At 46.5% G+C, this 17,992-nt stretch overlaps 1 long non-coding RNA gene across 2 annotated transcripts in view; it reads right to left on the bottom strand.

The window, feature by feature from the left end:
* Positions 1-17,728, bottom strand: part of LOC141252953 (uncharacterized) — a 407,465-nt gene extending 389,737 nt beyond the window's left edge. For both annotated transcript variants that reach the window (XR_012314167.1, XR_012314166.1), the window contains exon 1: positions 17,411-17,728. This is a non-coding gene — a long non-coding RNA (uncharacterized lncRNA). The remainder of the gene's footprint in view (positions 1-17,410) is intronic.
* Positions 17,729-17,992: the final 264 nt, after the last annotated feature.

Raw genomic sequence — 17,992 nt, 5'->3', positions numbered from 1 at the left:
AAAATTGCCCAAATTGATGGGAACAGTGCTCAAATGACATGGGAACAGCATGGGGAAGACCCCTGTAAGCATCTCTGACTCCCAGATCACTGCTGTTAGCAACGTGGTGAGAGTATTATGCCACTTTTATGGACTCACAATGAAACATACAAAAACAAAACCATCTGGCCATGTGGTGTGTGACACATCATCAGACACATGCATACAGTGCTGAAAAGACATGGGAACAGCATGGGGAAGACCTCTGGAAGCATCTCTGACTCCCAGGTCACTGCCTAAAAGTGTAACCATCATTAGTGATCCTTGGCGCTTGAGAAGATGCCTTCCACCATGCACCTGTCGCTGCAGACTTGCAACAATCACTGTCCACATCCTTGTCCCACTGCAGCGTTCAGTTGTCCCTACCCCATTCCTTGGAATGCAAGCGCAAGTATGCAGGCAACCACCCACCCACAGGCTGCAATACTATACTGACAAGTTTTTGACAGCTGCTTGCACTTGAAATGTGGCCTTTTAGGCTCGTGGAGGTGGAAGCTTTTCATAACCTCATGCCGGCGGCAGCTGGGTGTCCATACTCGGTCCCCAGCCGCCACTATATTTCCCGGTATCGCCTCCGCCATACACAAGCACGGGTCCCTCAACATTACCCGTGCCCTCCCCAGTGCACTTACTTGGAAGGACTGCCTAACCACAAACACGTGGACAGGTGAATGTGGCCAGGGACGGTAAGGAGCCAGTCCACAACTTTTTTTGCTGAGAGTTGTATTTAGCTCGGTGAAAGGACTGGCATTAGGGAAACCGTATCTACCCTGCGTCATTTCTCCCAGGAAGTCCTGTAATTGAGCTTGTTGCAGAAGCAATGGCAGCCCGTCCAACATCAACTCGCACTTGTCGGTGGTGCTTTGACACACACACATCTTTCTTTGCGCATTTAATGTCTTGAATACAGAGTTGGACAATGGCCTGATTTGTAATGCGTTTTGAGAAATAACATGCATAAGCATGGGCGATCCACATTAAAAAAGCAGCCATAGAGTGTCCAGGAACCTTCGCCCACACTTTTCTTACCCAGGGCTGCTTTTCGGCAGGGTTGGACGGGCCCACCAGGGAACCGGAGACTCCTCCGGCGGGCCCTGGCTTCTCCTTCAGGAGAGTTCATAGTGCCGAGGTGAGGCCATGATGATGATAGAGGCCACCATCTGCTTAGTTTTTCTGTTACTTGGAATGCAAGTGCAAGTATGCAGCCAGCCACCCACCTACAGGCCGCAACATTAAACTGCCAGATTTCTCGGCAGCTCTTTGCACTTGAAATATGGCCTTTTAAGCTCGTGGAGGCGGAAGCTTTTCACAACCTCATGCCGGCGGCGGCCGGGTGTCCATACTCGGTCCCCAGCCGCCACTATATTTCCCGGTATCGCCTCCGCCTTACACAAGCACGGGTCCCTCAACATTACCCGTGCCCTCCCCAGTGCGCTTACTGGGAAGGACCGCCTAACCACAAACACATGGACAGGTGAATGTGGCCAGGGACGGTAAGGAGCCAGTCCACAACTTAATTTGCTGAGAGTTTTATTTAGCTCGGTGAAAGAACTGGCATAGAGGGAAACCGTATCTACCCTGCATGTCATTTCTCCCAGGAAGTCCTCTAAAGCTGCTTGCACTTGAAATGTGGCCTCAACATTACTGCTGGTACTTTTCTGTGGGAATTTGCTTGCCTCCTAGCAGCTTGGAATATTTCCAGCAAGCTATGGTACAACGCCATGGTATTAGCACTGCCCCCAGTACCAGTAGCGAAGCTATCCCCAATTTCCTTCTCAGGAATTTTGTTCGGTAGACTGATTGGCTGCCCAAATACATTTTCTCACAAAGGAGCTGAAGATAGAGTGGCAGTAGGTGCAAGTTTCTCCAGCCTGTTAGATATTAGAGGGTGAACGGCAGCACATTGGATCAGTGAAGCCTTGCAGCGCTGGGATCCTGGGTTAAAACCCAAGCAAGGACAACATCTGCAAGGACTTTGTAAGCTCTCCCTGTGTTTGCGTGTGTTTCCTCCTCAGTAAAAATAGAGTGTCCGGGAACCTTCCCACACACTTTTCTTAGCAAGGACTGCTTCTCGGCAGAGTTGAACGGTCCCACCAGAGAATCCTCTGGTGTGCCTTAGCTTCTACCTCCGGAGAGTTCACGATAGCACTAACTTTGCAGCTGCTATGGGACTCTTGAGCGAGTGAGAAAGGTTATCCCTCAGAATCAAATCCTCTGGTGGGCACAATGTTTTTCAATCTGAAACAGCTTCTCAGTGGGAGTTGTATTTCACCACAGCCATATTCTTTAGCTCGGTGAAAGGACTGGCATAGAGGGAAACCGTATCTACCCAGGCTGTCATTTCCCCGTCACGAGGTTCCGCCGATTGTCACACATGACCATGCCTGGCTATATGTTCAGCGGTGAGAGCCACAGATCAGGCTGCTGTGTTACAGCTTTCAACAATTCTGCAGCGCTGGGCGGTTTGTCAATTAAGAATTAAGCATGTTATCTTCAGCACAGCCTGTTGCCGCTTGGCCAAGGCAGTGCTGCAGTGCTGTCAGCTTGTGACTGATGTAGTCCTTTCGGAGATGGAGGAGGTGCATAAGCTGAACAATGTGATTACATTGAGGTTAAATTGGTGACACTGTTTTTATACTAAAGAAAGATCCTATTGTTTTGCTTTTTTTACGTTATTTTTTAAGACAAATGCATTCACCGGGAAATGTCATTTTAACATTTTACAACCTTATCTGGCAATGTGGTGTGTGACACATCATCAGATACATCTTGTTTTATTTATGATGGAGGGACTCTGAAAGTCATAAAGCCTACTTTTATAGGGCCATCAGACGGCCCATACTATTCTTAAAAGGCCAGCAGTCGGCCCTCGCTATTGTTAGAAAGACATCAGCCGGCTATACTATGTTGTTCCCATTATTAACGAGTGGGTCTCTTATACTGTTATTTCGTATCCAGTGACTGCAAGGGCTGCCAAAAATTTGTACGCAACCCAATACCACTTTGAAGAGACATAGAGGAGGGTCTCAGTAAAACAAATGTTCCCATTATAAAGGAGCGGGTGGTAATGCCCATGCTGTGACTGCAAGGGCTGCCAAAATTTGGGAAAAAGCCCACTAAGAATTTAAAGACACATAGAGCAGGGCCACAGTACCAAGGTACGACATGTTCCCATTAGAAAGGAGAGGGTCTGCTATACAGTTATAGGGTATGCAGTGAGTCCAACGGCTGACAAATTTTAAGAAAAACGCCACTAAGAATTTAAAGAAACATAGAGCAGGGCCACAGTAACAAGGTACGACATGTTCCCATTAGAAAGGAGAGGGTCTGCTATACAGTAGTAGGGTATGCAGTGAGTCCAACGGCTGACCAAATTTAGGAAAAACCCCACTAAGAAATTAAAGACACATAGAGCAGGACCACAGTAACAACAAATTCCCATTAGAAAGGAGAGGGTCTGCTATACAGTTATAGTGTATGCAGTGAGTCCAACGGCTGACCAATTTTAGGAAAAACCCCACTAAGAATTTAAAGACACACAGAGCAGGGCCACAGTAACAAGAGCGACATGTTCCCATTAGAAAGGAGAGGGTCTGCTATACAGTTATAGGGTATGCAGTGAGTCCAACGGCTGACCAATTTTAGGAAAAACCCCACTAAGAATTTAAAGACACACAGAGCAGGGCCACAGTAACAAGTACGACATGTTTCCATTAGAAATGAGAGGGTCTGCTATACAGTTATAGGGTATGCAGTGAGTCCAACAGCTGACAAATTTTAGGAAAAACCCCACTAAGAATTTAAAGACACATAGAGCAGGGCCACAGTAGCAAGGTACGACATGTTCCCATTAGAAAGGAGAGAGTCAGCTATACGGTTATAGGGTATGCAGTGAGTCCAACGGCTGACCAACTTTAGGAAAAACCCCACTAAGAATTTAAAGAAACATAGAGCAGGGCCACAGTAACAAGGTACGACATGTTCCCATTAGAAAGGAGAGGGTCTGCTATACAGTTATAGGGTATGCAGTGAGTCCAACGGCTGACCAAATTTAGGAAAAACCCCACTAAGAAATTAAAGACACATAGAGCGGGACCACAGTAACAACAAATTCCCATTAGAAATGAGAGGGTCTGCTATACAGTTATAGGGTATGCAGTGAGTCCAACAGCTGACAAATTTTAGGAAAAACCCCACTAAGAATTTAAAGACACATAGAGCAGGGCCACAGTAGCAAGGTACGACATGTTCCCATTAGAAAGGAGAGAGTCAGCTATACGGTTATAGGGTATGCAGTGAGTCCAACGGCTGACCAACTTTAGTAAAAACCCCACTAAGAATTTAAAGAAACATAGAGCAGGGCCACAGTAACAAGGTACGACATGTTCCCATTAGAAAGGAGAGGGTCTGCTATACAGTTATAGGGTATGCAGTGAGTCCAACGGCTGACCAAATTTAGGAAAAACCCCACTAAGAAATTAAAGACACATAGAGCGGGACCACAGTAACAACAAATTCCCATTAGAAAGGAGAGGGTCTGCTATACAGTTATAGTGTATGCAGTGAGTCCAACGGCTGACCAATTTTAGGAAAAACCCCAATAAGAATTTAAAGACACACAGAGCAGGGCCACAGTAACAAGTACGACATGTTCCCATTAGAAAGGAGAGGGTCTGCTATACAGTTATAGGGTATGCAGTGAGTCCAACGGCTGACCAATTTTAGGAAAAACCCCACTAAGAATTTCAAGACAAATTCCCATTAGAAAGGAGAGAGTCTCCCATAGTGTTGGCCTATGCAGTGAATGCAAGGGCTGCCAAATATTTGTAGGCACTCCAATGACCCTTGGAAGAGTCGTGGAGGAGGGCCTCAAAAAAAATGTTCCCATTAGAAAGGAGCGGGCCTCCTATACTTGTAATGCCCATTCACTAAGTGTATGGGCTGACAAACATTTACCCCTGGGGGGTTTACATGAACAAACTGTGTAAAAAAAAATTTTACGGGCATCATAAACACCCTTTAAAAAAATTATGTGGGTGTTGCATCACGGACCACGGTCACCCTGGTGATATAGTGGTGGAGGATGAGAAGAAGGAGGAGGACAAGAGCAAATAGCCAAAATCAGGAAGCGTATACCAATATGTGGGTGTGAAAAGGTGCATGGGAATATACCTCCCAAGAAAAGACACTGGATTTGAGTTTATGTTACGCTGCTATCATTCGGTGGTGTTGAGAAGTCTGGCCCAATCCAGCCCTTGTTCATTTTAGAAGAGTCAGCCTGTCAGCATTTTCAGTTGACAGGCGGATGCGCTTATCAGTTATAATTCCACCAGCGGCACTAAAAACCCGCTCTGATAAAACGCTGGCGGCAGGGCAGGCCAGGACCTCCAAGGCATAGAGAGCCAGTTCATTCCACGTATCCAGCTTGGATACCCAATAATTATAAGGCACAGCGGAATCACGGAGGACGTTGGTACAGTCAGCAAGGTACTCCCTCAGCATCTTCACAAACTTTGAACTCCTTGTGAGAGTACCCCGCGCCTCAGGGCCTGTGCGATGGGAGGGTCTGAGAAAACTCTCCCAGAATTTTGACAGTGTTCCCCTGCCTCTGCTGGATTGAAGTTGTGTCTCTCTCGCCTGTACTCCTTGGTTGTCCAACAAAGTGTGCCCCCTGCCGCCAGCATTTTCAGATGGGAATTTTTTAATAGTTCCGCAACAAGGGCCTTCTGGTACAGCCCCATTTTTGTAGACCTGTCCGCCTCAGGAATAAGAGATAGAAAGTTCTCCTTGTAGCATGGGTCTAGAAGTGTCACCAACCAGTAATGACTGTCACGCAAAATTTTGAGAACGCGAGGGTCATGGGAAATGCAGCGTAACATAAACTCAGCCATGCGTGCCAGACTACTAACAGGCAAGACTTCCGTGTCCTCACCAAGAGGATGACTGACCATGCTCTGCTCCTCCTCCTCTCTGTCCTCTGGCCATCCACGCTGAACAGACGGTATGACAGCTGTGCAGGTAGTACCATCTATAGTGCATGAAACTAGCTCCTGTCCATCCTCCTCCTCTTCCTCATTGTCACCCAATCCACGTTGGGATGAGATGAGGCTTGGCTGTGTGTAATCACCCTGTATGGTTCCTTGCTCCATCTCATCGTACTCGGCCTTCAATGCATCCTCTTTGTTGGGAGCAGAGAGCGTTTCAGAAGACAGAGAAGAGGGATGTTGACGCTAATTATGGCGTCATCGCCGCTCACCATCTTGGTGGAGTCCTCAAAGTTTTGGAGGATGGTACATATGTCTGACATCCATGTCCACTCCTGAGGTCTTATGTGTGGAGTCTGAACTGAATACTGATGGCCTTGTTGATGCTGGTATTCAACAACTGCCCTCTTCTGCTTGCAAATCCTTCCCAACATCTGCAGTGTAGAGTTCCAATGCGTGGGGACATCACACACCAGTCTGTGAGCCGGAAGCTGCAAATGCTGCTGAAGCACGACAAGGGCGGCGGAAGATGTAGCTGACTTTCTAAAATAGGCACACAGGCGGCGTACTTTAACAAGCAGATCCGGCAGCTCCGGGTAGGATTTGAGAAATCGCTGAACCACGAGGTTAAGCACATGGGCCAGGCATGGTATGTGTGTGAGCTCGCCTCGCCTCAGAGCCGCCACCAGGTTCCGGCCATTGTCACACACGACCATGCCTGGTTGTAGGTTCAGCGGTGTGAGCCACAGATCTGCCTGCTCCTTCAGAGCTGTCCACAACTCTTCAGCATTGTGCGGTTTTTCAGCTAAGCATATTAGCTTCAGCACAGCCTGTTGCCGCTTGGCCGAGGCAGTGCTTCCAGCTTGTGACTGATGTGGTCATTTCAGAGATGGAGGCTGAAGAGGAGGAGGAGGAGGCTGTGAAGTTTGAGGTGCAGGAGCTGTAGACCGTGGGGGCAACCCTGATGGACATAGGGCCCGCAATCATTGGCGTCGGGAGGACGTGTTCCGTCCCAAGGTCCGAATGGGTCCTGGCTTCCACTATGTTAACCCAGTGTGCCGTCAGCGAGATGTACCATCCCTGCCCACAAGCACTTGTCCACGTGTCCGTGGTTAGGTGGACTTTACCGGTAACTGCGTTGTTGAGAGCACGGCTAATGTTTTGGGACACGTGCTTGATTAATGCGGGGACGGCACATCGGGAGAAATAGTTGCGGCTGGGGACTGAGTAACGAGGGATTGCCGCCGCCATCAGGTTGCGGAATTCTTCTATCTCCACGAGCCTAAAAGGCAACATTTCGAGCGCAAGCAGTCGTGAAATGTGAGAATTTAGTAGTGTGGCCTGTGGGGCGTTGGCTGCATATTTGCACTTGCGTTCCAAGGACTGGGATAAGGACAACTGAACGCTGTGCTGGGACAAGGACATGGACGTGCTTCCTGATGCTGCTACTTGAGAGTGTGCAACGATAGGTGCGAGGCAGGAGGAGTCTTCGCATGCACCATGGACAGGGGATTGACTTGCATGCACAACAGTGGAAGAAGCAATGGTGCCACTCACAGACACTGTTCCTGGACCCTGGTGTTCGGCCCACAAAGTAGGGTGCTTTGCTGCCATGTGCTTGATCATGCTGGTGGTGGTCAGGCTGGTCGTTTTGCCACCCCTGCTGATGCTGGCAGGGGGTGCAAATGGCCTTTTTGGGGTTATCGGCAGAGTCTTTAAAAAACAACCAGACTCGGGAAGACCTAACAGTTGTACTGGCAACTTCCTTCATGTTGGTGTTACAGGGGACGGTTGCCTGCCTTCTGTCTGTGGCCACCACACTGCTTCTTCCTGCCTGTTGGGGTGCTCTGCCTCCCTCCCCCTGTGTGCTGCTGTCCTCGCTCTGCATGTCCTCCTGCCAAGTTGGGTCAGTTACTTTATCATCCACCACCTCGTCTTCCACTTCGGCACCCTGGTCCTCCTCCTGACTTTCTGGCAGTTGTGTCTCATCATCGTCCACCTCTTGTGACACTTTCCCACCGTCGCCTTTGTGTGACCGTGGCTGCTCAAATATATGGGCATCGCTACACGCAATCTCCTCTTGCACCGCTTCAAGTAGACCGGGCGAGAGCCCTGAATCTATAAATGGAAAACTGAACAGTTCTTCAGAGTGACCAACTGTGGGATCAGTTGTCTCTGGGTACTCAGCATGGTGGGAGGAAGAAGGATCAGGGTGAGGAATATGTGGTCCAGACTCATGGCTACTGAGACTTGACCATGTGGAAGACAGGGTGGTGGTGGTGGTGGCTAAGTGACTGGAAGCATTATCCGCTATCCAACCAACAACCTTTTGACACTGCTCTGGCTTCAATAGTGGTGTCCTGTGGTCCCCTAGAAATTGGGACAGGAAGGTCAGGCGAGAAGATGTGGGTGTTTGTTGTGGCACAATTTTGGCTTGCCCACGGCCTTGTCCTCGGCCTCTGCATGCACCATTACCATCACGTCCAGTTCCCCGTACCTTGCAACGTGCCTTGCCCATTTTAAATGGAGAACAGTATGTTCCACGCTCACTACAAATGACTGAGTTTGGGGCGAACTTATATGTGATCTACAGTACAGACCAAAAGTTTGGACACACCTTCTCATTTAAAGATTTTTCTGCATTGTCATGACTATGAAAAGTGTACATTCACACTGAAGGCATCAGAACTATGAATTAACACATGTGGAATTATATACTTAACAAAAAAATGTGAAACAACTGAAAATATGTCTTATATTCTAGGTTCTTCAAAGTAGTCACCTTTTGCTCTGATGACTGCTTTGCACACTCTTGGCATTCTCTTGATGAGCTTAAAAAGGTAGTCACCGGAAATGGTTTTCACTTCACAGGTGTGCCCTGTCAGGTTTAATAAGTGGGATTTCTTGCCTTATAAATAGGGTTGGGACCATCAGTTGTGTTGTGTAGAAGTCTGGTGGAAATACAGCTGATAGTCCTACTGAATAGACTGTTAGCTGCTTTTTTCCTGCCATAATACAAATTCTAACTAAAGAAAAACGAGTGGTCATCATTACTTTAAGAAATGAAGGTCAGCCAGTGAGAAAAATTGGGAAAACTTTGAAAGTGTCCCCAAGTGAAGTTGCAAAAACCATCAAGCGCTACAAAGAAACTGGCTCACATGAGGACCGCCCCAGGAAAGGAAGACCAAGAGTCACCTCTGCTTCTGAGGCTAAGTTTATCCGAGTCACCAGCATCAGAAATCGCAGGTTAACAGCAGCTCAGATTAGAGACCAGGTCAATGCCACACAGAGTTCTAGCAGCAGACACATCTCTTCAACAAATGTTAAGATTAGACTTTGTGCAGCAGGCCTTCATGGTAAAATAGCTGCTAGGAAACCACTGATAAGGACAGGCAACAAGCAGAAGAGACTTGTTTGGGCTAAAGAACACAAGGAATGGACATTAGACCAGTGGAAATATGTGCTTTGGTCTGATGAGTCCAAATTTGAGATCTTTGGTAAGAACCACCGTGTCTTTGTGCGACGCAGAAAAGGTGAATAGATGGACTCTACATGCCTGGTTCCCACCGTGAAGCATGGAAGAGGAAGTGTGATGGTGTGGGGGTGCTTTACTGGTGACATTGTTGGGGATTTATTCAAAATTGAAGGCATACTGAACCAGCATGGATACCACAGCATCTTGCAGAGGCATGCTATTCCATCCGGTTTGCGTTTAGTTGGACCATCATTTATTTTTCAACAGGACAATGACCCCAAACACACCTCCAGGCTGTGTAAGGGCTATTTGACCAAGATGGAGAGTGATGGTGTGCTACGCCAGATGACCTGGCCTCCACAGTCACCAGACCTGAACCCAATCGAGATGGTTTGGGGTGAGCTGGACCGCAGAGTGAAGGCAAAAGGGCCAACAAGTGCTAAGCATCTCTGGGAACTCCTTCAAGATTGTTGGAAGACCATTTCCGGTGACTACCTCTTGAAGCTCATCAAGAGAATGCCAAGAGTGTGTAAAGCAGTCATCAAAACAAAAGGTGGCTACTTTGAAGAACCTAGAATATAAGACATATTTTCAGTTGTTTCACACTTTTTTGTTAACTATATAATTCCACATGTGTTAATTCATAGTTTTGATGCCTTCAGTGTGAATGTACAATTATTATAGTCATGAAAATACAGAAAAATCTTTAAATGAGAGGTGTGTCCAAACTTTTGGTCTGTACTGTATGTGATGGAGAAAACAGAGTTTTAAATACCTGGCCTGTAGGTAAGTAGTTTGACCAGCAAACGGCTGTGAATTGCTTCACTGACACACTGAAAGAAATTTTTAATGGAGGCCAGAAATGGCAATATTTTCTGACAACGTATATGTGATCCGTGTGATGGAGAAAACAGAGTTTTAAATACCTGGCCTGTAGGTAAGTAGTTTGAACAGCAAACTGCGGTGAATTGCTTCAATGACACACTAAAGGAAATTTTTAATGGAGGCCAGAAATGGCAGTATTTTCTGACAACGTATATGTGATCCATTTGACGGAGAAAACATAGTTTTAAATAGCTGGATTTCTAGCGCTCTAATATGGAAAGGACCTGGCTGTATTCTGCAGTGCCAACAAGCAAATGGCGCAGAAAAAATGGCGTTCTCTGGATTGTTTTTAAGCAAATAATGAGGATTAGGATCCAAAGAAATGTATTCCTGGCCCCTGAGACCTGGGTCTTTGTATAGAAATATCTAACAGCAGCAGAAGGCAGAATTGGAATGGAGTCTCTTGTGCTATATGCACTGCAGTTTGCTATTTACACTGCCTGCCTATACATCCTGCCTGCCTGATATCTCTGCAGATGGATTAGTCCTCAGAAGGACTGTTTGTTAAGATGGATATGTGTAATGAACGGTTTTTCTCCCTACACTACCTAATACACAAGGAAATCTGTCCCTGACACAGCAGCACCTCTCCCTACACAAGCAAATGGCGCAGAAAAACGGTGTTCTCTGGATTGCTTTTTAAGCAAATAATGAGGATTAAGATCCAAAGAAAAGTATTCCTGGCCCCTGAGACATGGGCCTTTGTATAGAAATATCTAACAGCAGCAGAAGGCAGAATTGCAATGGAGCCTCTTGTGCTATATGCACTGCAGTCTGCTATATACACTGCCTGCCTATACACCCTGCCTGCCTGATATCTCTGCAGATGGATTAGTCCTCAGAAGGACTGTTTGTTAAGATGGATATGTGTAATGACGTGCCCCCTGGGCCGTGGGAGTACTCGGCAGCCGGGCCTCTGCGTATGCCGGGGCTATCACGGTGGCTGGCCCAGTCCGTGACCCAGGGCGGTCAGTAAAAAGGGGAATTTATAGGGGATTTGGAAAGTTTGTGACGCCACCTGTGGAATGCGGCAAAAGGGGTGCCGCTGCTGCGGAGCAGTCCTCTGGAGCGGGTGTTATGGCAGCAGGGATGGTGTGGCTCTCCACAGGTAGAGCTAGCTCCAGGGCAGCGTGGGGTATAATGGGGGATGCTGGGGAGAGACGGCAGGACGATCCGGGAGGAAAGACGGACACTCACACGGGGCAAGCTTCAGTACCTTTACTGGTGATGGTGCAGGCACGGTCCAGGGTACTCCGGGCGAAGGGTGCACCTTTGGACTCTCCCCAGTGAGCGGGTATAGGGCCTCCTGATCCGTGGCTTTTCTCGTTAAGCTTCTGGCCTGCCTGGAACTAGGCCTAGCTTGGTTACTTTCTCTCTCTCCCTTGCACCTGCTGACCTGGTGGTAGAGCTTTCTCTTTGGAGATCACTCTCCCTGGACGCTGGGGCCTCCGTGACTCCTAGACCTGGTACTGTAGTCAGCGTTTGGAAAACCAGGGACCTGTAGTCCTCCAGGGGTTCCGGTAGTCCCTACTGGGTGTAAAGAGTCCCTGTAGGCGCGGACCCGGTGTCCGGTATATATCTCGGGGTGAGCCTGGTATGCTCCTCTGCCCCCCTTGCTACTTCTTCCTTCTCCTCTCGCCTTCGGCCCACTCAAGGCCCTCACCAGGCCTTCACACGTGCTGTAGGCCTTAGCTCGCCTAAGCACAGCAGCCAGCGTGCTGCCTCTTCGCTGCTCTCTGAGTGTCAGCATGCTCTCAGCTCTAAACTCTGAGCTAATATGAGCTGCCTGGCTCCACCTTCCCTTTATATATCCCTATCAGGCTCCCTCTGTTGGTCTGAGGTGGTAGGGTGGAAGTGTGTGAATGTGTGGGGGCCTCTTGTGGAGAAGTCCATCCTTGCACCCTTCTGGGATCTGTGGCACCAATGCGCAGCAGGGCGCCACATGTAATGTATGGTTTTTCTCCCTACACTACCTAATACACGATCAAATCTCTCCCTGACGCAGCAGCAGCTCTCCCTACACTGTCTGATCCGGAGTGACTGTGACGAGCATGGCGGCGCCAGGTCTGATATACACCTGATGACACTGTGCGGCCAGCCAATCACTGTAATGCCCACAACCAACATGGCTACAGCATTACAGTGCAAGGCAGGCAATCCCTGCATGTTCATTGGCTCTCTAAAGAGCACCAAACATGCAGGGAGGGGACCCGAGTTCCCTCCCGAGCAACCCGGAAATACTCGGAGAGCATCTCGAGCAGTGAGATGCTCGGGCGAGCACCGAGCAGTAGCAAGCATGCTCGCTCATCACTAATTATTACTAAAAGACTAGTTAGTAAACCTGCTGACAGGTAGTCTTCCATATTGATGAGCTCTGTATAACCCACTCCCACCGCTGATTGGACGCTTTCTGCCTGTGCACAGTGTACACAGAAACTTGAGAATCAGTGTTGTGGGCGGGGTTGAACAGAGCTCAACATTTAGAGAACCGGTAGGTCTGTAGCAGATAAAACAGGGATTGTGTCAAAACTGCAGAAAGAAGCCTAGTAAGTGATACATCACTGGAATGAGGGTCTGTGCCCCTTCATCATGCTGCTCTCAGATGTAGCATAAACCTGCTGATAGATTCCCTTTAAGTAATTTCTATGAAAGTTCAAAATATCAGTACATGCACAGATAAATGTCAGATTATAATCGCTTGAGTTTCTACCTTATTGATTTTATTGCATTTATTTTTGGCAGCCACTGCCAGTGAGCTGATCACCTCAACATAGTAAGAAAAATCTAGAACAAAATAACAATGTCAAGGGGCCAGTCCATAGTTTAGGATTAGAGAATCATATACTGTATCTAGAAGTACAAATGAAACAATCAACTAGGACAAGTTATGTTGATATCCTGCAGTAAGTTACCAATTTTATAGTAAAAGGTGCCATATAGTGTCATAGAATTAAGTGACTCTGAGCCAAAGATTAGGAACTATGGATGTACATCAACATTTTTTTAATGACTTATGTCTAAATCTCAGGCTTTAGTCACATAATATGCAGTACACAAATCATTTTTTTTCTCATACTGTAACTTTCAATATGTGTCATTAAGACAATGGCATCATCCTTTCCTTTTTCTCTGCTGTCTCATTTCCTGTAAATGTGAGTAGCCAACAATTTCTGCTGAATTTAATTTGATGACATTTGTCATACATACAGTGTGATATGATATTAGAAATCAATTGGAAAATTAATAGCCAAAACTCATTTCTTACTGACACAAGTTTTAACAAGATGTCTTTATTACAGAAAAATATCTAATGAAATGTATACAATAGAGTATTCTGTGTAAAAAGGAACAGCTCTATCTATAACAAGATGGGACACTATGTAATAAGGAATGCCGCTATACATAATAGGAGTGGACACTATGTAATAAGGTATGAAGCTATATATAACAAGAGAAGATGCTATATAATAAGGGATAAAGTTATATATAACAAAAAAGGATGCTATGCAATGAGGGATGGCATTGTACATATTATCCAAGGGTCTTGTTAAGATTTAGATCAGGGTGCACAACCTTCGGCTACCGGTGCCATTTTATCCGATCATCAGAACACTGAAATTCTTGTCTGTGTTTCATTGTTTCAGAAAGGCAAAGCAGTGAGAGACCAGATGTTTGCTTCATGGATTACACATTTGAAAGCGATTCTTCTGATGAATACTAGAAACTAGTGATGGGCAAGCACTAAAATGCTCAAGTGCTTGACGCTCGGGTCGAGTAAATTGGAATGCTCGAGTGCTCAACCCGAGCAACGAGCCCAATGTAAGTCTATGGGAAACTCGAGCATTTTTCAGGCGGCTCCCCCCGGCAGTCAGCAGAGGGCCTAAAAATTGCCCAAATCGATGGGAACAGTGCTCAAGTGACATGGGAACAGCATGGGGAACACCCCTGGAAGCATTTCTGACTCCCAGGTGACTGCTGTCAACAACGTTGTCAGAGGTATTACGCCACTTTTACGGACTCACAATAAAACATACAAAAACAAAACCAAAATGGATTTTCCTGGGAAATATGTTAATGAACATCCTTTCCAAGGTAATGACTTGTATATAAGGCAAAATAAATATACAAAAACAAAAATGCTCCTCCACACCTTGGGCTATGTTCACACCTAGCGTTTTTGATGTGTTTCTGCACTTTTGCATTGCTTTCAACAAAGACAAATGCATTCACTGGTAAATGTCATTTTAACATTTTACAACCTTGTCTGGCCATGTGGTGTGTGACACATCATCCAACACATCCTACTTCATTTATGATGGAAGGACTCTGAAAGTCACAAAGCCCATTTTTATAGGGCCATCAGGCGGCCCTTACTATTCTTAATGGGCCAGCAATCAGCCCTCGCTATTGTTAGAAAGCCATCAGCCGGCTATGCTTTGTGGTTCCCATTATTAACGAATGGGTCTCCTATACTGTTATTGCGTATGCAGTGACTGCAAGGGCTGCCAACAATTTGGAGGCACTCCAATGCCCCTTGAAAGAGACGTAGAGGTCAGAGAGCCTCCTAAAAACAATGTTCCCATTATTAGGAAGTGGTCTACATAGTGTTTGCCTATGCAGTGAATGCAAAAACTGCCAAAAATTTGGAGGCATTCCAATGCCCCTTGCAAGAGACATAAAGGTCGGAGAGCCTCCTAAAAACAATGTTACCATTATTAGGAAGTGGGTCTCCCATAGTGTTTGCCTATGCAGTGAAGCAACGGCTGCCAAAAATTTGGAGGAACTCCAATGCTCCTAGCAAGAGATGTAGAGGTCAGAGAGCCTCCTAAAAACAATGTTTCCATTATTAGGAAGTGGGACTCCCATAGTGTTTGCCTATGCAGTGAATCCAAAGCTGCCAAAAATTTGGAGGAACGCCATTGTCCCTTGCAAGACATGTAGAGGAAGTGATATGGTAGATATGGTGGTGAATGATATGGTGATGGAGGATAAGGAGAAGTAGGAGGACAATAGCAAATAGACAAAATCAGGAAGCGTATACCCATGTGTAGGTGTGAAAAGGTGCATGGGAATAAACCTCCCAAAAAAAGACACTGGATTTGAGTTTATGTTACGCTGCTAACATTCTGTGGTGTTGAGAAGTCTGGCCCAATCCAGCCCTTGTTCATTTTTATAAGAGTCAGCCTGTCAGCATTTTCAGCTGACAGGCGGATGCGCCTATCAGTTATAATTCCACCGGCGGCACTAAAAACCCGCTCTGATAAAACGCTAGCGGCAGGGCAGGGCAGGCCAGGACCTCCAAGGCGTAGAGAGCCAGTTCCTTCCACGTATCCAGCTTGGATACCCACTAATTATAAGGCACAGAGGAATCATGAAGGACGTTGGTATGATTGGCAAGGTACTCCTTCACCATCTTCCCAAACTTTGCACTCCTTGTGAGAGTACCCTGCGCCTCAGGGCCTGTAAGATGGGAGAATCTGAGAAAAACGTCCCAGAACTTTGACAGTGTTCCCCTTCCTCGGTTGGATTGCATTTATGTCTCTCTCACCTGTGCTCCTTGGTTGTCCAACGAACTGTGACCTCTGCCGCCAGCGTTTTCAGATGGGAATTTTTTTAATAATTCCGCAACAAGGGCCTCCTGGTACTGCCCCATTTTAGTAGACCTGTCCGACTCAGGAATAAGAGATAGAAAGTTCTCCTTGTAGTGTGGGTCTAGAAGTGTCACCAACCAGTAATGACTGTCACCAAAAAATTTGGAGAACGCGAGGGTCACGGGAAAGGCAGTGTAACATAAATTCAGCCATAAATACAGTATTAATGCACACGATCGGGATTTGAAGCAGAAATTTTCTGAGCGTTTTTGTATCTCCTTGGCAGGAAAAACGCGACAGGAAAAATGCTGAGGGAAAAACGTCTGGTTTTGCCGTGATTTTGCTGTTTTTTTATGCATTTTTTATGCGGTTTTTGAAGCGTTTTTGTACATCAATTAATGTTTTTTGGAGCTAAATAAAGTTATTTGGTGGGACATTGCTTAAACCCTTGGATTACCTTCAGAACTGGTTGAGTATATTGGTTAATTTAAATGATTAAAAAATGTGTCTGTTGTATTTCAAATAAAGTGTTTGCTCTGTGTCTGTGTGTTTATTTAACTCTTTACTTTACTTTAAGTTTGGTCATGAAAAGGTCTGATTGACACCTTCTCATAACCAAACAAAAGAGCTAGGTGTCAGCTGATCCCATACACCCCATCTTCATTAGCATTTCCATTAATGTAATTTATGTGGCAGCTGTGAGCTGCTATTTTTAGCCTACGAAGGTGCCATTTGCAAACATGGTCCCTGGCTATAATTAACAGCTCACAGCTGTTTCATTAGCTGTTATGTCCCCCCGATCAGCACTCAGCAGAGCTTTGGACTCAGCATATTTTTGCTGCGTTCAAAACTCGGTGTTCTAATGCCGCACTTTTATTGTCAGTACATGTGAATTGTAGACCAAGTACCGAGGGGGGTCTTTCACAGAGCACAGCGGACCGAGGACAAAGGATACTAGAGTCAATTTGTTCGGGTAACACCATTTTACTAAAGACTGGAACTGGGTTACCCCGGCAATGCAAGTAAGAAACAACAATAAATCTCACACACCTAGCTCAATATAGCTAGGACCCTTGCGCTACACAACCGGCAAGCCCAGGATGTACTAACAACAAAACTATAATTTGCCTACCCAGTGGTTCCGCCTAATGCAGTAACCGAGCGTTACGAAGAGGAATGATGTAAACAGATGGGTGCACAAGGCGGCCCGTACAGTTGTGTAGTGCAAGAGTTAACAAACTTAACCAATCTCTATGTTTACAATACAGTTATACTGACTATACACCATCTCACCACAGGGGGGAGTCTCTAACTAAGGTTCGCCCAAGACCTGCCTACAACCAATGTCTTTGAGAACTGGTGTTTGGCGCCAAACTATTCCTGCTATTTGCATGTACCAACAGGATCCTGTGGTGATATCTGAGCTCAGATCTTACCGGCCGGTAACTGCTCTCTGATGAAGCTGGAATCTGAGGAGAGGGTCCTGCACTTGTCACAGGAGCACGGTTTCAGTCTGTAAGGCTAGCAGAGGGTCCTTCATGTCTCTCAGATGTCCGGGGGAGGAATCCAGCTCTGCATCCAATAACGTTTGTCCCTTCAAGGTAGCTGCTTCTCTTGCCAGAGTCACAGGAAAAGCTTCTCCTTCAGGCAAAGCTCTATCACGATCTCTGCATGTTGCACACACCAAGCTCTTGGAGTGCAGCTCCACCATCTCTCTCCTCTCTCTTCTCTAGCTCCTCTTTTTGCTGACTCACATCAACAAGTTCACCAAAAAGTTCCTTTCTTTTAGAGGCAACAGAGACCTCTGGTGGCCGGAGGCTGAAAAAGCAGCAATGTCCACACAGCTCACTCTTACATAATGACACTTCAATTGGTCAAAATCTGCAGCGGAGACTAGCGTGTCCGCTACAGAAATTGACATGCTGCGGGTGAGTTTGAGTACGTGGACATGGTCAGGAGCCGCGGCAGGTTTGATGCTGCATGTTTATACAGCATCAAACACGCAGCGTCCAGATGTT

This window comes from Phyllobates terribilis, unplaced genomic scaffold, assembly GCF_046119375.1.
Source record: "Phyllobates terribilis strain yellow unplaced genomic scaffold, ASM4611937v1 Scaffold_2__4_contigs__length_985480577, whole genome shotgun sequence".
Taxonomy (NCBI): Eukaryota; Metazoa; Chordata; class Amphibia; order Anura; family Dendrobatidae; genus Phyllobates; species Phyllobates terribilis.
The sequence above is the reverse complement of the archived record's forward strand: the minus strand, read 5'-3'. Positions and strand labels throughout refer to the sequence as shown.